At 42.9% G+C, this 20,182-nt stretch overlaps 1 pseudogene; it reads right to left on the reverse strand.

The window, feature by feature from the left end:
• Positions 1–1,263: 1,263 nt before the first annotated feature.
• Positions 1,264–18,437, reverse strand: LOC108695400 (annotated as a pseudogene).
• Positions 18,438–20,182: the final 1,745 nt, after the last annotated feature.

Raw genomic sequence — 20,182 nt, forward strand, 5'->3', positions numbered from 1 at the left:
GAACAAACTGAGCATGCTCAAGCCCTAGCCCTGGAGGTTTAAGCTGAAAACAGTTAGTCTGATACAGAAGCCCATGAGTACACAATAGAAGGAAAGAAATGTGCTGTTTCTTTTGACAGGGGGACTTTGGGGGTTTACTGGTATATTTAGATGGACATTTCTGATAAGGCGTACTTAGTTTTAACCTTTCCTTCTCCTTTAATATGTAATGGTTGAACCCAATTGTTCATTGAATTCATTTTTCTTTCTCGTTGCATGATTGCAGATTATTCTCGATACTTACATTTGCCGAGCAATGTTATATTTTGCTATTGTTTCTTTTACTGCAGTCATGTCTACTGTATCTGTACATTTCTAGTAATGATCTGATAACACTACACTTTATTCACTCTGTCTATAGCCATATGTAACTTTCACTTTTGTTCATTAATCTGCTCTATGGTATTTGTTTTAAGATGAGGGTGTGTTTCAGGGTTGGACTGGAGCCTTGGGGGCCCACCGGGACTGCAAAAGGAAGGGCCCTCCTGTCGGTCCCCAGGGCCCCCTCTGACCTCCCGCCCCAGCGCACACAAAGGCACGAGCTGTACGAATGTGCGAATGCCGCCACAACGCAGAATGTGGTCTTTGTGGGGCAGCCGGGGAGCAGGTCTGGGTTTGCGGAGGTCCATGAGGGCCGGGGCCCACCAGGTTTTTTCCTGATTTCCAAAACTCCCAGTCCGACCCTGCCGTGTTTTATTGAGAAACTCTTGGAACTTTTAAAGAAAAAGAAAATAATGACTCGGAAAAGCTAAAAGAGAGAAGGAGAAATAGCCCAAAAAGCTTGGTAAGTATTAATAGTAAGGTTGATGTGGCATTAAAGCACAATACTCTTTCTTTTCTCCAATCATGTGGCATCATCATATCATCTAAGCACAGGCCTCTCTGGAACTTAATCCCACCATTGAAGATAAGTAGAAGGCATATTGATTAATAGTATTCCTTCCATACTAGAATATGTTTATGTCGGTGTAACTGCAGCTGTAAATTATAAAGTACAACTACCTAGCGGGGTTAGTTGGGTGTTTTGAAAAACAAGAAATTTCTGCAAAGTTTGTGTTTCTTGGCTGTCCAACCAAACGTTCTGGAGAAACTAATCCCAAGCAGGACACTCATCTCGTTTGACCAAAGAATGGAATTTTGGAGAAGAAAGCATCTGGCAGCATACGAGTTTGATCTTCTACCTGTACAATGACTACAACTGATTGCGGTATAAGCAGAAACATATTATAAAGTAATTTCCTCTGGTGGACAAATAAAAGACAACATTAAGTCAATCTGATTCTTGACAATGATTGGTCCAGGGTGCAAGTGCTGTGGTTCATAATGGCAGTTGGTCATCTGCCAAGCATCCAGTATAGTTACAGGCAGTCTAGAGAACATGGTCCTCATTACCAGGTCCAACTGGAGCGACAGCCAATCACTTCCATGGCTATACAAGTATCCAGTGTTACCAGACTTGATGAAGACCTTGACTAGTGGATTGCGCTTCATTAGTCGAAGCACAGCGTCCCGAATGGTACTGAGCCGTTGCACATAAAATCTGATTGAGAATGAGACGAAATGGGCCATGCAGTTTACAACAACCACCAGCCCTTCTTTGCTGCACCCGATCCAGTTCATTGGCGATGTAATGCAACTCCTCCTCCTTATCAATATACGACATGGTCACTGGTTTCTCATGCACCTGCCATCGCACTACAAACTTATGTGTTGTATCTACTGCCAACTGGGGAATGGAGATTTCATAAAGATGTCTTGTCTCTGCAGAGCTGGAGGCACAGGAGAAGAACAGAGGAAATTACATTTCGTAGCCACAATAGTCATTTTCAGGTCCTGTAAGTGCCCAACCAACAGCATTTATTTTCACTCTACACAAACCATATTCAACCCATATAAGTAAGCAATGGAATAGACAATTGCCCCGGAGACAAGAGTAGAAACCAAAATAAACAACCTAGTGCTGAGCAAAGCTGCTTTAAGAATGGGCCTTGAGACTTCAGTATATACATTAAGGGGCAGATGTTTTAAGGGTCGAATATCGAGGGTTAATTAACCCTCGATATTCGACTGCTGAATTAAAATCCTTCGACTTCGAATATCGAAGTCAAAGGATTTTGCGCAATTCGTTCGATCGAACGATCGAAGGAATAATCGTTCGATCGAACGATTAAATCCTTCAAATCGAACGATTCGAAGGATTTTAATCCATCAATCGAAGGATTATCCTTCAATCAAAAAATTGTTAGCAAGCCTATGGGGACGAAGAAAATTTTAAAGAGACAGTACTTCGATTATCGAATAGTCGAACGATTTTTAGTTCGAATCGTTCGATTCGAAGTTGAAGGTCGTAGTCGAAGGTCGAAGTAGCCCATTCGATGGTCGAAGTAGCCATATTCGACCATTCGAAATTCAAACTATTTTACCTCTATTCCTTCACTCAAACTTAGTGAATGGGCCCCTGGGGGTGTCAAACCCTTAGGGGGTTATTTATCATAATTCGAAAATATCTCATTATTTTCTGAAAGCTACTCCGACCAAATCCGTATGGCCCCCACCTTATCAATACATTTTTCAAACAAATTCCTCTGCAGGAAAAAAAAACTAAAAAAATGTTTCATGTTTTCATATTTGACGCCTGAAAACTCAGATTCTTTTGGATTGTTGCCCGAAAACCATGAAATCTTCGGATTATTGCACAAAACCCAGCTCAGATCAGGATATCTTTGGGACTTCTCCCATTGACTTTTACATGAACAGGTCAACAGGTCTGAGTCGGAACACTTTTTTATTTGGATTTTAAACACCCTCGGGGTTTAATACATTATGAAAAACTCAAGGTTTTTTTTCACCAAAAATGTGGATTTTATAGTAAAAAAAAGTCACATTTTTGGAGTTTTTTCCATTCAGACTTTAATAAATAACCCTCTAAATGTTACTTTGATTAATATAACCTCCCTACTTAAATGGGGTTCCAGGTTTTTACATTGCTAATGGACCTCTGTTTTTCAACTCAGGCCCTTGTTCTGGATTGAAGCTTGATAGTAAGTTAACACAGTTGACATGAAATCTAATTCATTGGACCATTAATTAGATGTTAGGCATGGAGATGGCTGGTTGTTGTGTGTTGTTGTGTGTTACTAAACCCAGTGCAAACATTGAGATCCATAAATGCAGTTTCTCCAAGGCTAGGGCTAGACAGGCTCAAAATCAGCTTGCCAAAATCTGCAGGTTGAATATATTTCCTTTATCGCTAGCACTATCCTCTTATTCTGTTCAGGTCCTTGAACCTTAAGTCGGCTCTGGTGAGAACACACTCTTACAAAGTCTTCCCAAAATCCGCTGAGTGGCGCTGGAGCCGACAAAAGGATTCAGTAGGCTGATTTTGTCTGGCCCTAACCCAAGATCTGCTTTTGTTTCTATGCTTCTCCACACACTACTAGATGTTCTTCTACTTAGCTAATGCAACAGGCTGAAGAACTTATTACGAGAAGTGAAGTGACAATACACAGTTAGACAACAATAACGAGTAGCTCAGGTGCTTACATGGTATAAAGCTCAACAGGAAAGTCATCCACCAAACATATAAATGACCTTCCCGGATAGACACTTGGTAACATCAGAGGGTTTAGGGAAAGCTTTGTTCCTACAGGCACGGGACTCCCAGAAGTCCTGGAAATAGAACCCAGAAGGATCTGGGACTGGAACGCCAGGAGAGCAAATATCTCTGTTATCTGAAAGGGAACATAAAAAGTGATCTTATAAAGCCACTAAATTGTCATGGGCGAATTTCTCCTGTTTTCTATTCGCCGAAAAATTAACAAAACTCGAAAATTGCAGCCAGCGTCAGTTTTCATGCTGGCGTTAAAGTCAATGGGCGTCCAAATAGTGTTGACGCTTGACGGTTTTGACATGTCCAAATTTTTTGAGGCCGGTGAATTTTCGCTGGAGTTTTGCAAATTTATTCGCTGGCGGCAAAACGTGGAAATTCACTGTGAATTTGTGCCTGTGAATTTATTCACCTATCACTACCACTAAATTCTTTCCATTTCCAGCACTGGGCACGGCCATGAGGTTTGTGTAGGCTCCTGAAATGCTCAAATAATGGTCTGTGAATTATAAATATATCTATAAAAGATGTAGTGAAAAGGCCTAGGAATTGGTGGAATCCATCATGTTGCTGTTTGTCTATACTGAATCTTCCACATAAGACTTACCCAAGTCCTGATTGGATCTAAAGCCTGATTTGCATATACATTACTGAGCAGAATGGCCGAAGCATCACCTTGAGCTGTGTAGAGCATTGAGGTCACATGACCTTTAGGGTTCAAATTTGATTCCGCTGAAACTGAAGATTTCACAGAAGTTGAATCTTGAAATTGCTGAGATTTGGTGCATCTTGTTTCCATGGCATCATTTTGTGTATCTTTCATTTTAATCGTGGTTTAATCTCTGACTTTTTGACAGGAATGTTCTTATTTGTCAGCAATTCTCAATATGGGAAACCACTTTGGACCATCCTATCAATGGTGTTTTTTAAAGCTTTTAACATACACTATGTCTGAAAACCCTGGAGAATTGGAGCTACTTCTTCTTTAAAGGGGTTGTTCACTTTTAAACTCAATTTCAGTATGATGTAGAGAGTGATATTCGGAGACAATTTGCAATTGGATTTCATTATTTATTATTTGTGGTTTTTGAGTTATTTAGCTTTTTATTCAGCAGCTCTCCAGTTTGCTATGTCAGCCATTTTGTTGCTAGGGAACAATTTACCCTAGCAACCATGCACTGATTTGAATAAGAGACTGGAATATGAATAGGAAAGGCCTGAATAGAAAGATGAGGAATAAAAAGTCAATAACAATACATTTGTAGCCTTACAGAGCATTTGTTTTTTAGATGGGGTCACTGACCCCCATTTAAAAGCTGGAAAGAGTCAGAAGAAGAAGGCAAATAATTCAAAAACTATAAAACATAAATAACGAAGGCCAATTTAAAAGTTGCTTGGAATTGGACATTCTCTAACATACTAAAAGTTCACTTAAAGGTGAACCACCCCTTTAAGGGGAATTGTTGTCATAGTTATTGGAGCTCCTTCTATACAGGGCAGAGCCAATACAAGTCATGTTGTAGCCTTGTTTTGGGTTTCACACTTTGGCTCAGGGGCTGCAGAGAAATTCTCCATAATACAAAGTCACTTTTTCTTTAACCAACACGTCCCCCCCCCCCACCCCAGATCTGACTTACTTTTCATTCATGGTTTATCTTGGCTTTCCCAACTTAGCTACAATACTCTTACTAGTCTTACTACCACTAATAATTCTGCAAGGGTGTCAGTGGGATGCTTTGTGGCCGTGGGGTGAGCTACAGAAATCACAAGTCCTTATACGTCTGCTAAGGGACTAAGTTGCCACAGTTTTGGGCACAACAGTTAATAGAACCAACACATCCGGCCCCATCGTATAGAAACCCAATTCTCTTGCACCTGCTCATTCTTTCTGCAGACTCACCTGTGTTGTTTTTTGGGTGTGAGACAATGAATGCTCCTACTTTGGATGAAATCAGTTTTTCCTTTACAGACCTGGGAAACCAAATCAAAGCAGAGATAAAATATTTCATGCAAATTACTCTCATTTTGTTCTAAAAACTTCACCTTCTTAATGCAGAACCAGACCTGGTGAAGGATCTTAATTGTGTTGGATTAATTGTTATATTGGTAGAAGAGAGTTTGGTGGCAGTAATCAATTCCATGTCACTCTAGATATATCCACCTCCAATAACAGTCCATCTTCCAGTCCATCCATATATTTTTTGGTTATTTAAATATAATGTAAGTTTGAAAAATGACAGATGCACTACATGTTGCCATGGGGATATATCAAATGTCAGACTTCCTTGGATGAAACCACTGCATAAACTAAGATTATACAATAAACGAGAGAGTCAGGCTGAGGTTTTGGTACATTTAAAGAAATAGTAAGAATACAATGTTTGTGGCAGATATGGTGAACATATTTCATGACAATAACCATATTTATTGGCTAAACTCTAATCCTGCCAAATGATTCAGTCTGACTAAACACAACTAAACCTACCGGATGAAGTTAAAGTAGCCTACCATTTATTCTGATTGATCTGACTTCACCACATTTCAAACTGGTGGTGACACCACTAACATGGAGGCAATATAATTAGTTGCTGAGAAGGAACTAATCAGGCAGAGGACTCTGGGAGCCAATGAGGAGGGATGACTGAGAAGAATGAAAAATGCAGTGCCAATGAGGAGAAGGTGGATGTTTTATCTCAGCAACTTGAGGTGGAGGCCATCCAAGATACTGTACTTGATCAGCAGAGAAATGATGCTTGGATCTCCACCCCTGCATATACAGAATTATCTGCAATGCAAAAAGCTGCATGACTTCTTCTCTGGTCTGACAATATTAACGGAGAAGCTTGAGAGTGCCTGTTGCACCTGTTGACTAGAGCTACTGCCAACTCCTGAGCTCCTGGGTTCCTTTTACAGCTTTCATCAATGGACACAATAGACTTGTGCTTAATGTATCCAGAGCCAAATTCAGATGGACTTCTCTGCAGTTGTATCCCATTTGCTATGACATGCATGCACAGATGCATTGGTGCATCACCTCCTTGTGACTGCAATGATGCTGAAATTCTGGGAAAAGATTCTGCAATGTGGGAACAAAATAAAGTGATTGTGCTGAAAATTGCACTTTGCTCACTGAGATGTGGATGTTAATGAGCCCTAAAGTCTCACCGTCAGACTCCCCAAATGAATTTATTTCAACAGTCTGGCCAAGTGACCATGCCCTGTGCCATAGACCTTGGGTCCAACCTACCTGTATCTCTCACAGATCTGAAACCGAGTTGCAAAGAGAGATTCCTTTACTTACTGATTTAGGAACTGTGCTTCTTTGGGAGTGAGAATGTTACGGTTGCCGCCCAATGAGTGCCCTTTATATGCACTGCAGGGAATTTGTTTTGGGCGTTTGCAGAACCACAACTCCCCTGTGTTTGGGTCATTATATTCACAGACATCAGGTCCCAAGAGCTCCACATTACAATCTGTCTTCTCATTGGTTCCATGAAAGTATCCAAAAAAGGAGACCTGTTCCAAAAGAAAGTACTGTCAGAACTCAGATACATCATTATAATCCTCTTCCTTAGCCATTGATTCCAATACTGAGGGGCAGGGTTTGCATGACTAATGGGAACAAGGATTCTTATTGGCCAACGGTAGCCCTGTGGCACCTCAGGTTGCTAACATAGTAATATGAATGTAAAGTCTCTTGCAACCCAATCCAAGGCCTTGCTAGTGAAATCTGACATGGGGATAGACATACTGTCAATTTCCCAGATGCTCGCAGTCATGTGACTTGTGCTCTGATAAACTTCAGTCACTCTTTACTGCTGCACTGGAAGTTTCAGCGACCCCCCCCATTGGAAAGCTGGAAAGAGTCAGAAGAAGAAGGCAAATAATCAAAAGACTATAGAAAAGAAAAAATGAAGACAAACAGAAAAGTAGCTTTGAATTATAACATACTAAAAGTTAACTTAAAGGTGAAACACTCCTTTAATCTAATCAGTGGACCATATGGATCATTCTCACTGATCATTCCCCAACATTATATCTCTACAACAAAAGTTTCTTTTATGACATTAATAGCCTGAAATCTATGACACTGTATATTCCACAAAGTTTACATGTGGTGTGTATTTATATCTCAGGCTAAATGAAATATATGCTCTGCCAGAGACTCATATTGGAGATTTCCAAAAAGTTGGTCAGAGCACCTGTTTTTTTTAATGAAACAAAGGGCAAAAGTACCTTCTAAGCTGCCAAAGTGTATTGAAATGCACCTGAAGCCATAGACAAGAATTGTGCTTGGTGGCCTTTTTCTTACAAATGTTTCTTTGCAATACATAAATAATACAAAATATATTGAAGCCATTAGAATCCCCATTTAGCAACATGTCCTAAACAAAGAACCCATTTAATATTATGTGATAAGCTTAACTCGCTGTAGATCCTTTAGCAATGATTCACCTTGTCAGGACGAGTCTCCCTCTTGTCTTTGAGGATGGCTATGGCCTCAGTGGAATGGACAAGTGTTATGGAGATCTCCACTTGCCCCGGCCAGAGCAGTATGAAGGAGGCCGTGTAGGTGCCGTTTCTATGGTCTGTGACTGAGCCGGTGACTCCTGCTTTCAGCATTGGGGAGTGCAGTTTGGCCTGAAAATAATCCCCTCCATAGGCTTTTGGTCGGCCTCGGTGGTCCCGCGCTATGATGAGAACTTGTACATATTCTCCAACATAATATGTGGCACGTGGGAACAGCATGTGGAACTCTGTGGTATTTGGACTGGTGGAGAATTCATAATCTGTGGGACCTGGAGGCTCAGGCCACTCAATCACCTTCATCAGGGTCTGGAGTTCTTGTTCCAGTGCTGTAGAAGATGAAGATTCATTGGTTTGGGTCATTTCTAGACTATGAAGTTTTTTCGCCAGTGCTAGAGAAGATTCATTGCTTTTAATGTCCATTAGAGTCTGAGATTCTTTCTGGAGTTCTTGTTCCAGTGAAGTAGTGCAAGTATTATTACAGGGAGGTGACTGCATCCAAACATACCACTTGGGACCAGAAGGAAGCTTCATCCACAGAGATCTGTAGGCAAACTAGGGAAATGTTTATTCATAAGAATTTGGGCATTAGATTCTAGATTCTCAGGACCTTTCTGGTTTCTGCAACTTTCTCACCTTTATATTACACTTGTCTGTTGCCTGCTACATAGTTACATAGTTACATAGTTACATAGTTACATAGTTACATAGTTACATAGTTACATAGTTACATAGTTACATAGTTACACAGTTACATAGTTACATAGTTAAATTGGGTTGAAAAAAGACAAAGTCCATCAAGTCCAACCCCTCCAAATGAAAACCCAGCCCCATACACACACCCCTCCCTACTGTCACATAAATGATATATACACATGTAGGGACCCCTACTGGGTAATCTGCCCTGCAGCTTTAAGGCCCCCAGCTTTTTCTTCGAGTGATCTGCCAGGAGAGAATGACACGCCCCTGTTACACTGCTATATAGTGAGTGTAGGGAGTGGCCACTTCCTCTTTGGCCTGTGGATGCTGATCCAGCTGGGTGAGCTCAGGGGGACTGAGTGCAATAGGCCAGAAGAAGTCATGTGACCAAGTCGGGGAGCAGGTAACCCCGTGAATGAGGAACAGATACACTAGGGCAGACTTGTCATAGTCTCTCTAGGAGAGAAAGGCAGAGAGGTGAGAGAGAAAGAGCAGCTGAAGCTCCAACAAGGATTTGCAGTAAGGGAGGAGCTTCCCAGAGGCTCTGTGTGTTGCCTCCAGTCAGGGACCTCAGTGAAGAGGGACTGTAGGGTACAAGCTGCTTCCTGACAACTTCCAGGAGGGAATGTGTGTGATACTGCAAATGCCTAATGGAGACCTTTCCTCTGTGAGAAATGCCTAATGGCTGCAGCTCTGTGTGAGAAATGTGCTATTGCCTCAGCTCCTGTGTGACTACTAAACCTCTGGTCACTTGCCTCGTGCATAGTTACATAAACCGCTTCTGTTTTACTGCAAGAACCTCCTGGCGCCCATCTTTTGTTGTCTGCACAGTAGCCTGGGGGATGTAGTTGCACTACACCATAGAGGCAACACTTCCACCTGGCCAAGGCCCTGACCCTGTTGTGTGAAGTCGCAGTGTAACCCATGCTTCTACTGCTAGCTGGACAGTTTAACTATTTGTGTGCTATGCAGCCCAAATAGGTGTTACACCCATATCTATACTAACTATAGAGTTTAGTATCACAATAGCCTTTGTATTATGTCTGTCCAAGAAATCATCCAAGTCCCTCTTATAGTCATTAACTGAATCATCACCCGGCAGTGCATTCCCCAACCTCACTGTCCTCACTGTGATGAACCCCCTACTCTGTTCCTTTAAATGAAACTTCTTTTCCTCTAGTCTGAAGGGGAGGCCTCTGGTACGTGATTCTCTTTATGGGTAAAAAGGTCCCCTGCTATTTGTCTATAATGTCCTCTAATGTACTTGTAAAGTGTAATGCTACGTTTTTATGTCACACACACACAGAGTACAACTGGGAGTAGTACAATATTTTGCACAATAGTCAGGTATAGATACTATGCGGCTGCACCCTATTAATTTCTTCAGTATTGTATTGATACCCCTGGAGTGATTGTGTGAAAAGATTTAAGATTGAAGTTATCCCTCCACAAAAATAAAGGGAAGCTGGTTAAAAAGAGGACATTACTTCTCGACCAAAAAACTTATAACTAATATCCTTATCATTTACAGTAGGGGGTACATTATCCCTTATAATACATGAGTGATACTCAGAGTTCCCTGTATAACTCAGCCTGCAGCCTTGTGCCTTTATATGGTCACAGAACAACCCCTCAGTGACTTCTAATATCCTTATCATTTACAGTAGGGGGTACATTATCCCTTATAATACATGAGTGATACTCAGAGTTCACTTACCCCAGCAATGAAGAGCAGACAGAGGAGACAAAGAGAAGAAATCTGGGACCGTCTCATTGTGCCCATGACGGCAGTTGACTCTGAGAGATGACACTTGGTAGGAAAGAGGACACAAATCAACGTTAATCTTCTTTTTCCCTGACTCAGTTGGGCTGTTTCACGTTGGGTTTGAAATGATATTTAATCCTGTCCTCCTCCCAATCAATTGCAATGATTAAAAGATGAATAAAGCTTAATAAAAAGTAGAATAATTTCTAGCTGCCGACTTCTGTGTATATAAAACACAGCATTTCTCAATTTATTAATATATAGCCTTCTGGATAATGTAGGAGAGCAAAGTTTTCCATGTGTTTTCCTAATGATCCTTCTGTCAACCTTGAGCCTGTGATGCCACAACCTTATATTTTTAATCCATTTTCTAAAACTCAATGCAGGAAACCAGAAGCCCATTGTTTAGAAGATGATACGACTAAAAGGTTCTAACAAATTTCCATTTCCATTTTCCTTGTCCTTTAACTCAGCTTCTGCTATTCCCCTTTATGTTCTCAGAACCGAAACAGAAGCAGAAAACAGTAACAGACACGGCTTCCAATTACATATACACAGAGGCATCACCCCCCTGGGTTTCCAACTTTTGGCCCATCTAACTCCAAGAAGGGGCAGGGTTGTGACTCGCTGAGGCAAAGTCGTGACATCAGGGGCGGGGCTATGACATGTCGATCACTGATTGGTCAGTTTTGACCAGGACAGCCCTTCCAGGTCAAAGCCGGACATAAACCCACTGAGAATAAAATGTTCAGCCCCCAAACAAAATAGTGTGTGATGCAATATCATGATCCGACCCCTCGCCTCCTCTTGCTTCTCCCTGTTCACCTGGGCACCCGCAGTCAGGGCTCTGTGTCCTCTATGGGGAAGGCACTGCCATTACTCATGTAATCGACATTATTTTCCCTAAACTTTTGCATTCAAAAAAAAAAAACTGTTATACAAGTAAAACTCTTGTTCCTCCTGATGGCGCTCCAGTCTCCGGCGGCGCAATATCCAAGATGGTGGCGCCAATGAACCACATGGTGTCATGAAAATTGAAAATGAAAGGGCTTCCAGGTCATGGGTTTAATGCCCGATTATAGGATTTCTTAAAGCTTTCCTGGGTGTCCTTAAATTTGTATTATCTGTATTCCTGGATTTTCTGACCTTGCCTAAACCTGAGCCTTGATTCTATTCTGCCTTTCAACTATTGCCTGTGAATTGACGACAACCACTTCTGATCCCTTTCTGGTTACCGTGAACTTTACCCCGAAGCTTCCTCCTTGGTCCAGACTTCTCCACCAGGAACCGATAGGTCCCTGACAGTTTCATAATTATTGCATAATTGTATTAGATTGTGTAGGGGAAGGGTTTAAGTAGCCTGTATTCAGACAGCTAAATCGGTCCTTAAATGTAGTTAGAAAGGTTTCCTGTGTTTAGTTATTCTCCTGGCAGTTTCGTAACTGCCCATGAGGTGTCGCTGTTCTGTTGTATAAAAGGGGAGCCAACATGCTCTGTCTTTTTCTTGGATTCCAAATTTCTTGGAAAGTGGATGGAGAAGATTGAGCACAAGCCAAGTTAGGCCTAGAAAGAAAACTTCAGAGCTGACAACTTTTAGAAAACGCCAACCGTGGGAATGAGCATGGTGTCTGCAGCGCACCGCTAAAAATATTCTGCAGTACCCGGAAGTGATGTCACACACCCCTGGAAGTGATGTCATGTGCATGCGGATTTGCTCTCCTGAAGTCACTGAATGGCACCTGCACAAGTGAACACACTCCATATGATGTGACTGAAGCTCACTGCACATACACACCCACAATATACACAAACATTTCAATAAACTGGGGAGAATGCTTAGAAATTGAGAGAATGCAGAAGAATGAGGGGAGACTTGTGGAGGGGCGCCAAGATAGGGTCATTTCTAAAACAAAAATAGGGGGGGGGGTTGACATGGTTGCAAAGATATTCTCTTTTATATTTATGTTAATATAGAGTAAACCGTTTTGTCCAATTTATTTGATCAACCCGAGGGTTGTAGTTCTGTGATACCCTTCTTCCACTATATGTGAGGGCCCACACCCGCAGATTAAGGGGCCGATTCACAAAGGGTCGAATATCGAGGGTTAATTAACCCTCGATATTCGACTGGGAATTAAAATCCTTCGACTTCGAATATCGAAGTCAAAGGATTTTAGTGCAAATAGTGCGATCGAACGATTCGAAGGATTTTAATCCAACGATCGAAGGAATATCCTTCGATCAAAAAAAGTTAGCCAAGTCTATGGGGACCTTCCCCATAGGCTAACATTGAGTTCGGTAGCTTTTAGATGGCGAACTAGGGGGTCGAAGTTTTTTCTTAAAGAGACAGTACTTCGACTATCGAATGGTCGAACAGTCGAACGATTTTTAGTTCGAATAGTTCGATTTGAAGTCGTAGTCGTAGTCGAAGGTCGTAGTAGCCCATTCGATGGTCGAAGTAGCCCAAAAAACACTTCGAAATTCTATGTTTTTTTACTTCGAATCCTTCACTCGAAGTTAGTGAATCGGCCCCTAAGAGTCATATGCAGGTTTGCTGGGAGTTGCTACACAATACAGCACAATAGCACTACGTTCATTTATTGCCTCACAATTGCAAGCTGCATGGGCCGCTGTCTTGTAACACTTGGCATCTTTTGTTCTGATCCAGTTTTTATCTTCTCTCTCTCTCTCTCTTTCCATAATATCTTACCTTAAGTCTACTAGAAAATCATATAAACATGAAATAAACCCAATAGGCTGGTTTTGCTTCCAATAAGGATTAATTATATCTTAGTTGGGATCAAGTACAAGTTACTGTTTTATTATTACACAGAAAAAGGAAATCAGTTTTAAAAATTTTGAGTCTATCGGAGATGGCCTTTTTGTAATTCTGAACTTTCTGGATAAGCGGTTTCTGGATAACAGATCCCATACCTGTAATTTTTATACAGGTCATGGAACACCAAAATGACTTCTAGGAGGTTATTTATTAAAGTTGTAATGGCAAATTATTTGAGATTTAGTAAACCCCGAGGATGGAAAAAGTCTGAATCTGTAAATCCGGCATCTCAGACCTGCCGAAGTTGTATATAAGTCAGTGGGAGAGGTCCTATCCTATTTGGAAGTTTCTGTGGTCTGTCTTGGAATTAACCCAAAAATCTGACTAATTTGGGCAAAAATTCAGGCTTTTCGGGAAAAAGCCCAGAAAAATTGAGCTATTCGGGAAAAACCTCTGAAGAAATAGTACGATTAGAATTTTTGCCAGGTGGCATCTGAGTACGCTGAGGGCTCCTCCCGAAGCCAAAGGTGGTCACACTACTGGTGAAGCCGAGCCGAGACCACGGAGCTTGGCATTAGTTCTGGTTTAGGGTGCCGACCGTGACATTATCACGGGCCATAGAGGACAACGGTCACGACGACTCCGCTGCTGCTGCTGCCGCTCCTCCCACTCCAACTACTACAGAAGCGCTTCTATCTGCTCTGCTACTGCGCTTGGAGGATCAGGAGCAAAAGCAGAACTATCTCCTGCAGGGTTTTCATAACCTAACCCGCCAACTGGAGAATCCACAGACTCCACAGCAGCCATCTGGTTCTGTTCCATCTCCTCCTGTGGGTTCCTCTGCCATGTGGGGTAACACCGCTAGACCCCAAGAACCCAAAATTGCCTTTCCGGAGAAATTCTGTGGAGACAGAACCAAGTTTTTTGTCTTTAAAGAGGCATGTCAGTTATACCTAGGCTTTTTCCCACACTCCTTCCCAACTGGTGAGGAAAAAGTAAAATTTGTTATGACCCTGCTTCTGGGTGATCCCCAAATTTGGGCTCTCAGACTGCCCCCCTCTGATCCTGCCTGTTTCTCCCTAGATCTATTCTTTCACACCATGGCAATGCTTTACGATGACCCGGATCGCGCATCTTCTGCCGATTCGGCGATTCGTAAGTTGCGCCAAGGGAGACGGGATGCGGAGGTGTATTGCACCGAGTTCCGCCGGTGGGCAGTAGAAACTGGGTGGAACGACACTGCCCTGCGCAGTCAGTTCCGTATTGGGCTGATACTATTAAAGATAGTCTAGTGAATTATCCCTTATCCCTCAATCTGAATGATCTCATGTCTCTTGCCATTCAGATCGATAGGAGGCAAAGGGAGAGAAGGGGTGAAAGGGGTAATTCTAATTTCTTAGGGGTTACTTGTGTAAAACCTGACTTAGTAACCAATGTTAAGTCTTCTGTTTCCTCTGTGTCTCCACCTCAGGAGGAGCCTATGCTATTAGGCCTATTCCATCTCTCTCCTGAGGAAAAGACACGCAGGCGTACCCTTGGGCTGTGTATTTATTGTGGGGATAAGGGTCATTTTCTCAAACAATGCACCAAGAGGCCGGGAAACGCCCAAGCCTAAACGGAGAAGGGGAGCTCCATTTGGGGGCAGGCGTTTCCTCTCCCCAATTTGCCTCCAAGGTTCTGCTACCAGTTAAACTGACCTGGCCTACGGGCTCTGTTAATTTGTCCGCTTTTGTGGATTCTGGGGCAGAGGGTAATTTTTTAGATGCTACATTTGCAGCCAATCATAGCATTCCTGTGGTCCCTCTGGGTGTCCCCATGAAAATTTTAGCGGTGGACAAGAGACCCCTAGGGTCAGGTGTGGTGAGTAAGAAGACTGTCTTCTTATCTTTGTGTATTAACAATTTTCATAGTGAGGAGATAGCCCTATTCCTAATCGAAGGTGCCTCCTCTCCTCTTATTTTGGGGTTGCCCTGGCTCCAGGCTCATAACCCCCAGATTAATTGGGTTACTGGGGAGGTTTCTCAGTGGGGTACAAGGTGTGGGGGCGTCTGTATTCCTCTAGTAATAGCAACTGCCTCGCTAGAGGGTTTGCCTGCAGCCTATTCGGCATATGCCGATGTCTTTTCAAAAAGGCTGCAGAAACTTTACCCCCACACAGACAGTATGACTGTCCTATTGATCTTGTCCCAGGTTCCTCTCCCCCTCGTGGTCGTACTTATCCTCTTTCTTTACCCGAAGCTCAGTCTATGAGGGAATATATCCAGGAAAACCTTGAAAGAGGTTTTATCCATCCCTCTAACTCTCCTGCAGGCGCTGGGTTTTTCTTTGTTGGTAAGAAAGACGGTGGTCTTCGTCCCTGTATAGACTACAGGGGTTTAAATAAGATCACGATCAAGAACCGCTACCCCCTTCCTTTAATTTCTGAGTTATTTGACCAGGTCAAAGGTGCCAAGGTCTATACCAAGCTTGATCTTACAGGTGCCTACAATCTCATTCGTATCAAAGAGGGGGATGAGTGGAAAACTGCTTTTAACACCAGGGATGGCCACTACGAATATTTAGTAATGCCCTTTGGGCTCTGTAACGCCCCCGCAGTCTTTCAAGAATTTGTCAATGACATCTTTCGAGACCTGCTGGGGGTATTCGTAGTGGTCTACCTTGACGATATTCTTATTTTCTCTTCTAATCTAAGTGAACATCGTAATCATGTTTGTGAAGTCTTTAAAAGGCTAAGGGAAAATAATCTGTATGCGAAACTAGAGAAATGTACCTTTGAAGTCTCTTCTGTCCAGTTTTTGGGGTTTATTATTTCCAGCAAGGGTCTAGAAATGGATCCGGGCAAGGTGAGAGCTGTCCTGGATTGGGCCCAACCCCTTTCGTTGCGAGCAGTTCAAAGGTTTCTTGGTTTCGCCAATTATTATCATCAATTCATCAAGAATTTTTCTCTTATTGTTGCCCCCATCACAAATTTAACGAAGAAGGGCGCTGATCCCAGCATGTGGTCTCCTGAAGCATTACAAGCTTTTGAAACCCTCAAAAAAGAGTTCAGTTCTGCCCCTATCCTCCAACACCCCGATTCCGCACTCCCTTTCATTGTAGAGGTAGATGCCTCTGAGGTAGGAGCTGGGGCAGTCCTTTCTCAAAGGCACCCGATAACCAACAAAATACATCCTTGTGCCTTTTTTTCTAAGAAGTTTTTACCTGCAGAGGTAAATTACGACATAGGGAACAGGGAGTTGTTGGCTGTCAAACTGGCCTTAGAGGAATGGCGCCATCTTCTTGAAGGTGCTAAACATTTGGTGACGGTCTATACCGACCATAAAAATTTACTGTATATTGAATCAGCTAAACGCCTAAATCCAAGGCAAGCCCGGTGGGCTTTATTCTTCTCTAGATTCAATTTTTCGTTAACTTTTCGGCCTGGTTCCAAAAATACCAAGGCGGATGCACTCTCTAGGAGTTTTGAATCCATTTCCTCTGACTCTAGTGAGTGCACTCCCATCATTCCCAGGGAAAAAATTGTTGCAACCTTGGAATCTGACCTCTCTTCCTTGTTGTCCCCTTTACAGTCATCTGCTCCTGCTGAAACCCCATCTGGTAGATGGTTCATTCCTGAGGAGCTTAGGGAACAAGTGTTAAGAGAGGTTCATGATTCTAAAGTGGCAGGTCATCCAGGTATTGCAAAAACCATTTCTCTTTTATCCCGTCATGTCTGGTGGTCTTCCTTCAAACAGGATACTAAAACATTTGTCAATTCCTGTCCAGTCTGCCAAAGGTCTAAGTCATCTCATCATCTGTCCCAGGGTCTATTAAACCCCTTACCCGTTCCAGAGAAACCGTGGTCTCACATTTCCATGGATTTTATTGTGGAGTTGCCTCCTTCTCAGGGTAAGACACTGATTTGGGTGGTGGTCGATAGGTTCAGTAAAATGGCTCATTTTATTCCTCTTCCACATCTCCCTTCTGCTAAAACCCTGGCTGACTTATTCATTACTCATATTTTTAAGTTTCATTTTCCTGAAAATATTGTTTCTGACAGGGGGGTTCAGTTTGTTTCAAGATTTTGGCGTGCTTTCTGTTCCTTGGTGGGTACTGAATTGTCTTTTTCCTCTGCCTATCACCCCCAAACTAACAGTCAAACCGAAAGGGTGAACCAGTCCCTTGAGCAGTATCTCAGATGCTATGTGTCCGATAACCAGTCCACATGGTCCGAACTGCTACCCTGGGCAGAATTTGCATACAATAATGCTACCCATTCCTCCTCAGGAGAGTCTCCTTTCTTTGTTGTCTATGGTTTGCACCCCAAAGCATTTTCTTTTTCTGACTCTAATTCCCCTGTTCCCTCTGCCAATTCTTCTGTCCTGAAATTTTCCGAAATTTGGTCTCAAGTTCATAATTCTTTATCCGCAGCTTCCCTAGCTCAGAAAAGAGCTGCTGACAAATCCCGTAGGGAAGCACCCCAGTACAAGGTGGGAGATTTAGTATGGTTGTCGACAAAGAATATCAAGTTGAAGGTTCCCTCTCCTAAACTGGGTCCTAGATTCATTGGTCCATACCCCATCATTGCAGTAATTAATCCATCTTCTGTCCTTCTTCAGTAACCTCCTAATTTCTAAATTTCTAATTCCTTCCATGTCTCTCTTTTGAAACCTGCCAATAATTCTCGTCATCTGTCTGTTCCTCCCCCAGTGTTGGTTGAAGGTCAGCCTGAGTATGAGATTCAAGAGTTCCTCGATTCCCGTCTTGTGCGTGGTAAGCTTCAATATCTTACTGGGTGGAAGGGCTTCGGTCCTGAGGAGAACTCTTGGGTCTCAGTTGATGACATCAAGGCTGACCGCCTCAGGAAAAAGTTCCATGCTAAGTTTCCTGGTAAGCCTGGGGGTCCAGTGAGGGGGGTAATGTAAGGAAATCTTACCCTGGTAGTCTAGTGGGGGGACGGCAGGGACGCCTGCCGCCCCTTCGGCGGGGACGCCTGCCTCACCGCGCTGCTGGTCCTCTCGTGCCGGTTTCCTAGTGCGCATGCGCACGCGCACTTCCGGGTTTAAAGGCGCATGCGCGCTGACGTGGTGACGTCAGCGCGCAATGGCGCCAAATTTGAAAAGTATTAAAGGGGCATTTCCACTGTTTGTCATTGCCCGTGATAGGATTTGTTCCTGGTGCTGTTAGCTATTGCTATTCCGTTTGAATCTGATTCTGATTATCTGTTTTGACCCCTGCCTGCCTGTTTGACTATTCTGATCTCTGGAACCTGACCCTTGCCTGCCTTCAACAACTCTTCCTGCTAAATCCCTTGATTGACAACCCGGTTTGACCCTAGCCTGCCTGACGATTCTCGATATCTGCCTGCCTCGATCCTGCCTGTCTGACGATTCTCTTTGCCTGCTCCATTTGTACTGTGACCTTCGGCCTAACTGACTTTTACAACAGTCGTGCCCCTTTGCTTGCCAGAACTCCTCGCTTTGCTCCTCCAGGTGGCATCTGAGTACGCTGAGGGCTCCTCCCGAAGCCAAAGGCGGTCACACTACTGGTGAAGCCGAGCCGAGACCAGGGAGCTTGGCATTAGTTCTAGTTTAGGGTGCCGACCGTGACAATAGGTTAATAGATTACAAACATGTGCAAAATAAGCAACATGTATGTTATGCACTGGGATTATTTGGTTGAAGTAAAAATTCCTGTAGTTGCTCACATACCTTTCCTCAGTGGAACTATTTTTGAAGCAATATTTGGGAATTGTTTGGTTGAGTGACAGGTTCATTTGGCAGAAAATATAACTTTATGGCAGTTGGGATACAGTTTATTGGGCCGGCAGCTTTGAGTGTCAGTTAAATTGTTAGATTCCCACATTTGCGCCAGGACAAAAGTGACTCATTTGTATCCAGTACATAAATCAGATGTATTAATTTCTCACTAGAACCTCAGTTATACTTAATGGGCACCTTGATTTATGGAACAAAACAGCTTAGTAGGAATGGGAGAATCCATTCAGATGCCTGGCCTGAATCCAAAAGACAATTTCAGAATGTTGCTGTTGGCTGTTCAGCTGACAAGGTTTTCATTTGATGAAATAATGAGGCAGAGCAGGACTGACATCGGCACCCCACTTTTTCCACTGGGGCAAAATTCAGTAAAATGTAGTTCCTATCCTGCACTATGCTGCTCTTACTCGGTATCCCTGTCTTCCTAATAGTGTCCAGTGTTTTACAAGGGCTGCTTGCCCCTACCTTCACAGGACCCCTTATCATCCTCTTTACTATGGTTACTTAGACTTTTTAATGAGCCCTACTTCCTCAAGCTCTCCATCAACACTGACATCCTCCATGAGTCCAAAGAGACAGAACCATTTGCTCCACCCATTATATATTCTAGGGCAGGGGTCCCCAACCTTTTTTACCTTTGAGCCACAAAGAGTTGGGGAGCAACACAAGCTGGGGGCTGGGGTGCCAAATAAGGGATGTGATCGGCTATTTTGTAGCTTCTATATCGATTGCTAGCCTATAGGAGGCTATGTTTGTCAGGAATTCAAAAATAAGCACCTGCTTTTAGACCACTGGGAGCAACATCCAAGGGGTTGGAGAGCAACACATTGCTCATGAGCTACTGGTTGGGGATCACTGTTCTAGGGTATCGGAGCTACAATCACTACCTCTACCTCATGGATAATAGGAAAAGTTACCACTAATAGGGCATAGGATACACTTCCTCGAAGTAGGCATTTATAGCACCCCAACACTAGATAACAAACGACATAGCAAAATAACAAAATACA

The sequence above is a fragment of the Xenopus laevis genome, chromosome 6S (genome assembly GCF_017654675.1).
Source record: "Xenopus laevis strain J_2021 chromosome 6S, Xenopus_laevis_v10.1, whole genome shotgun sequence".
NCBI lineage: Eukaryota > Metazoa > Chordata > Amphibia > Anura > Pipidae > Xenopus > Xenopus laevis.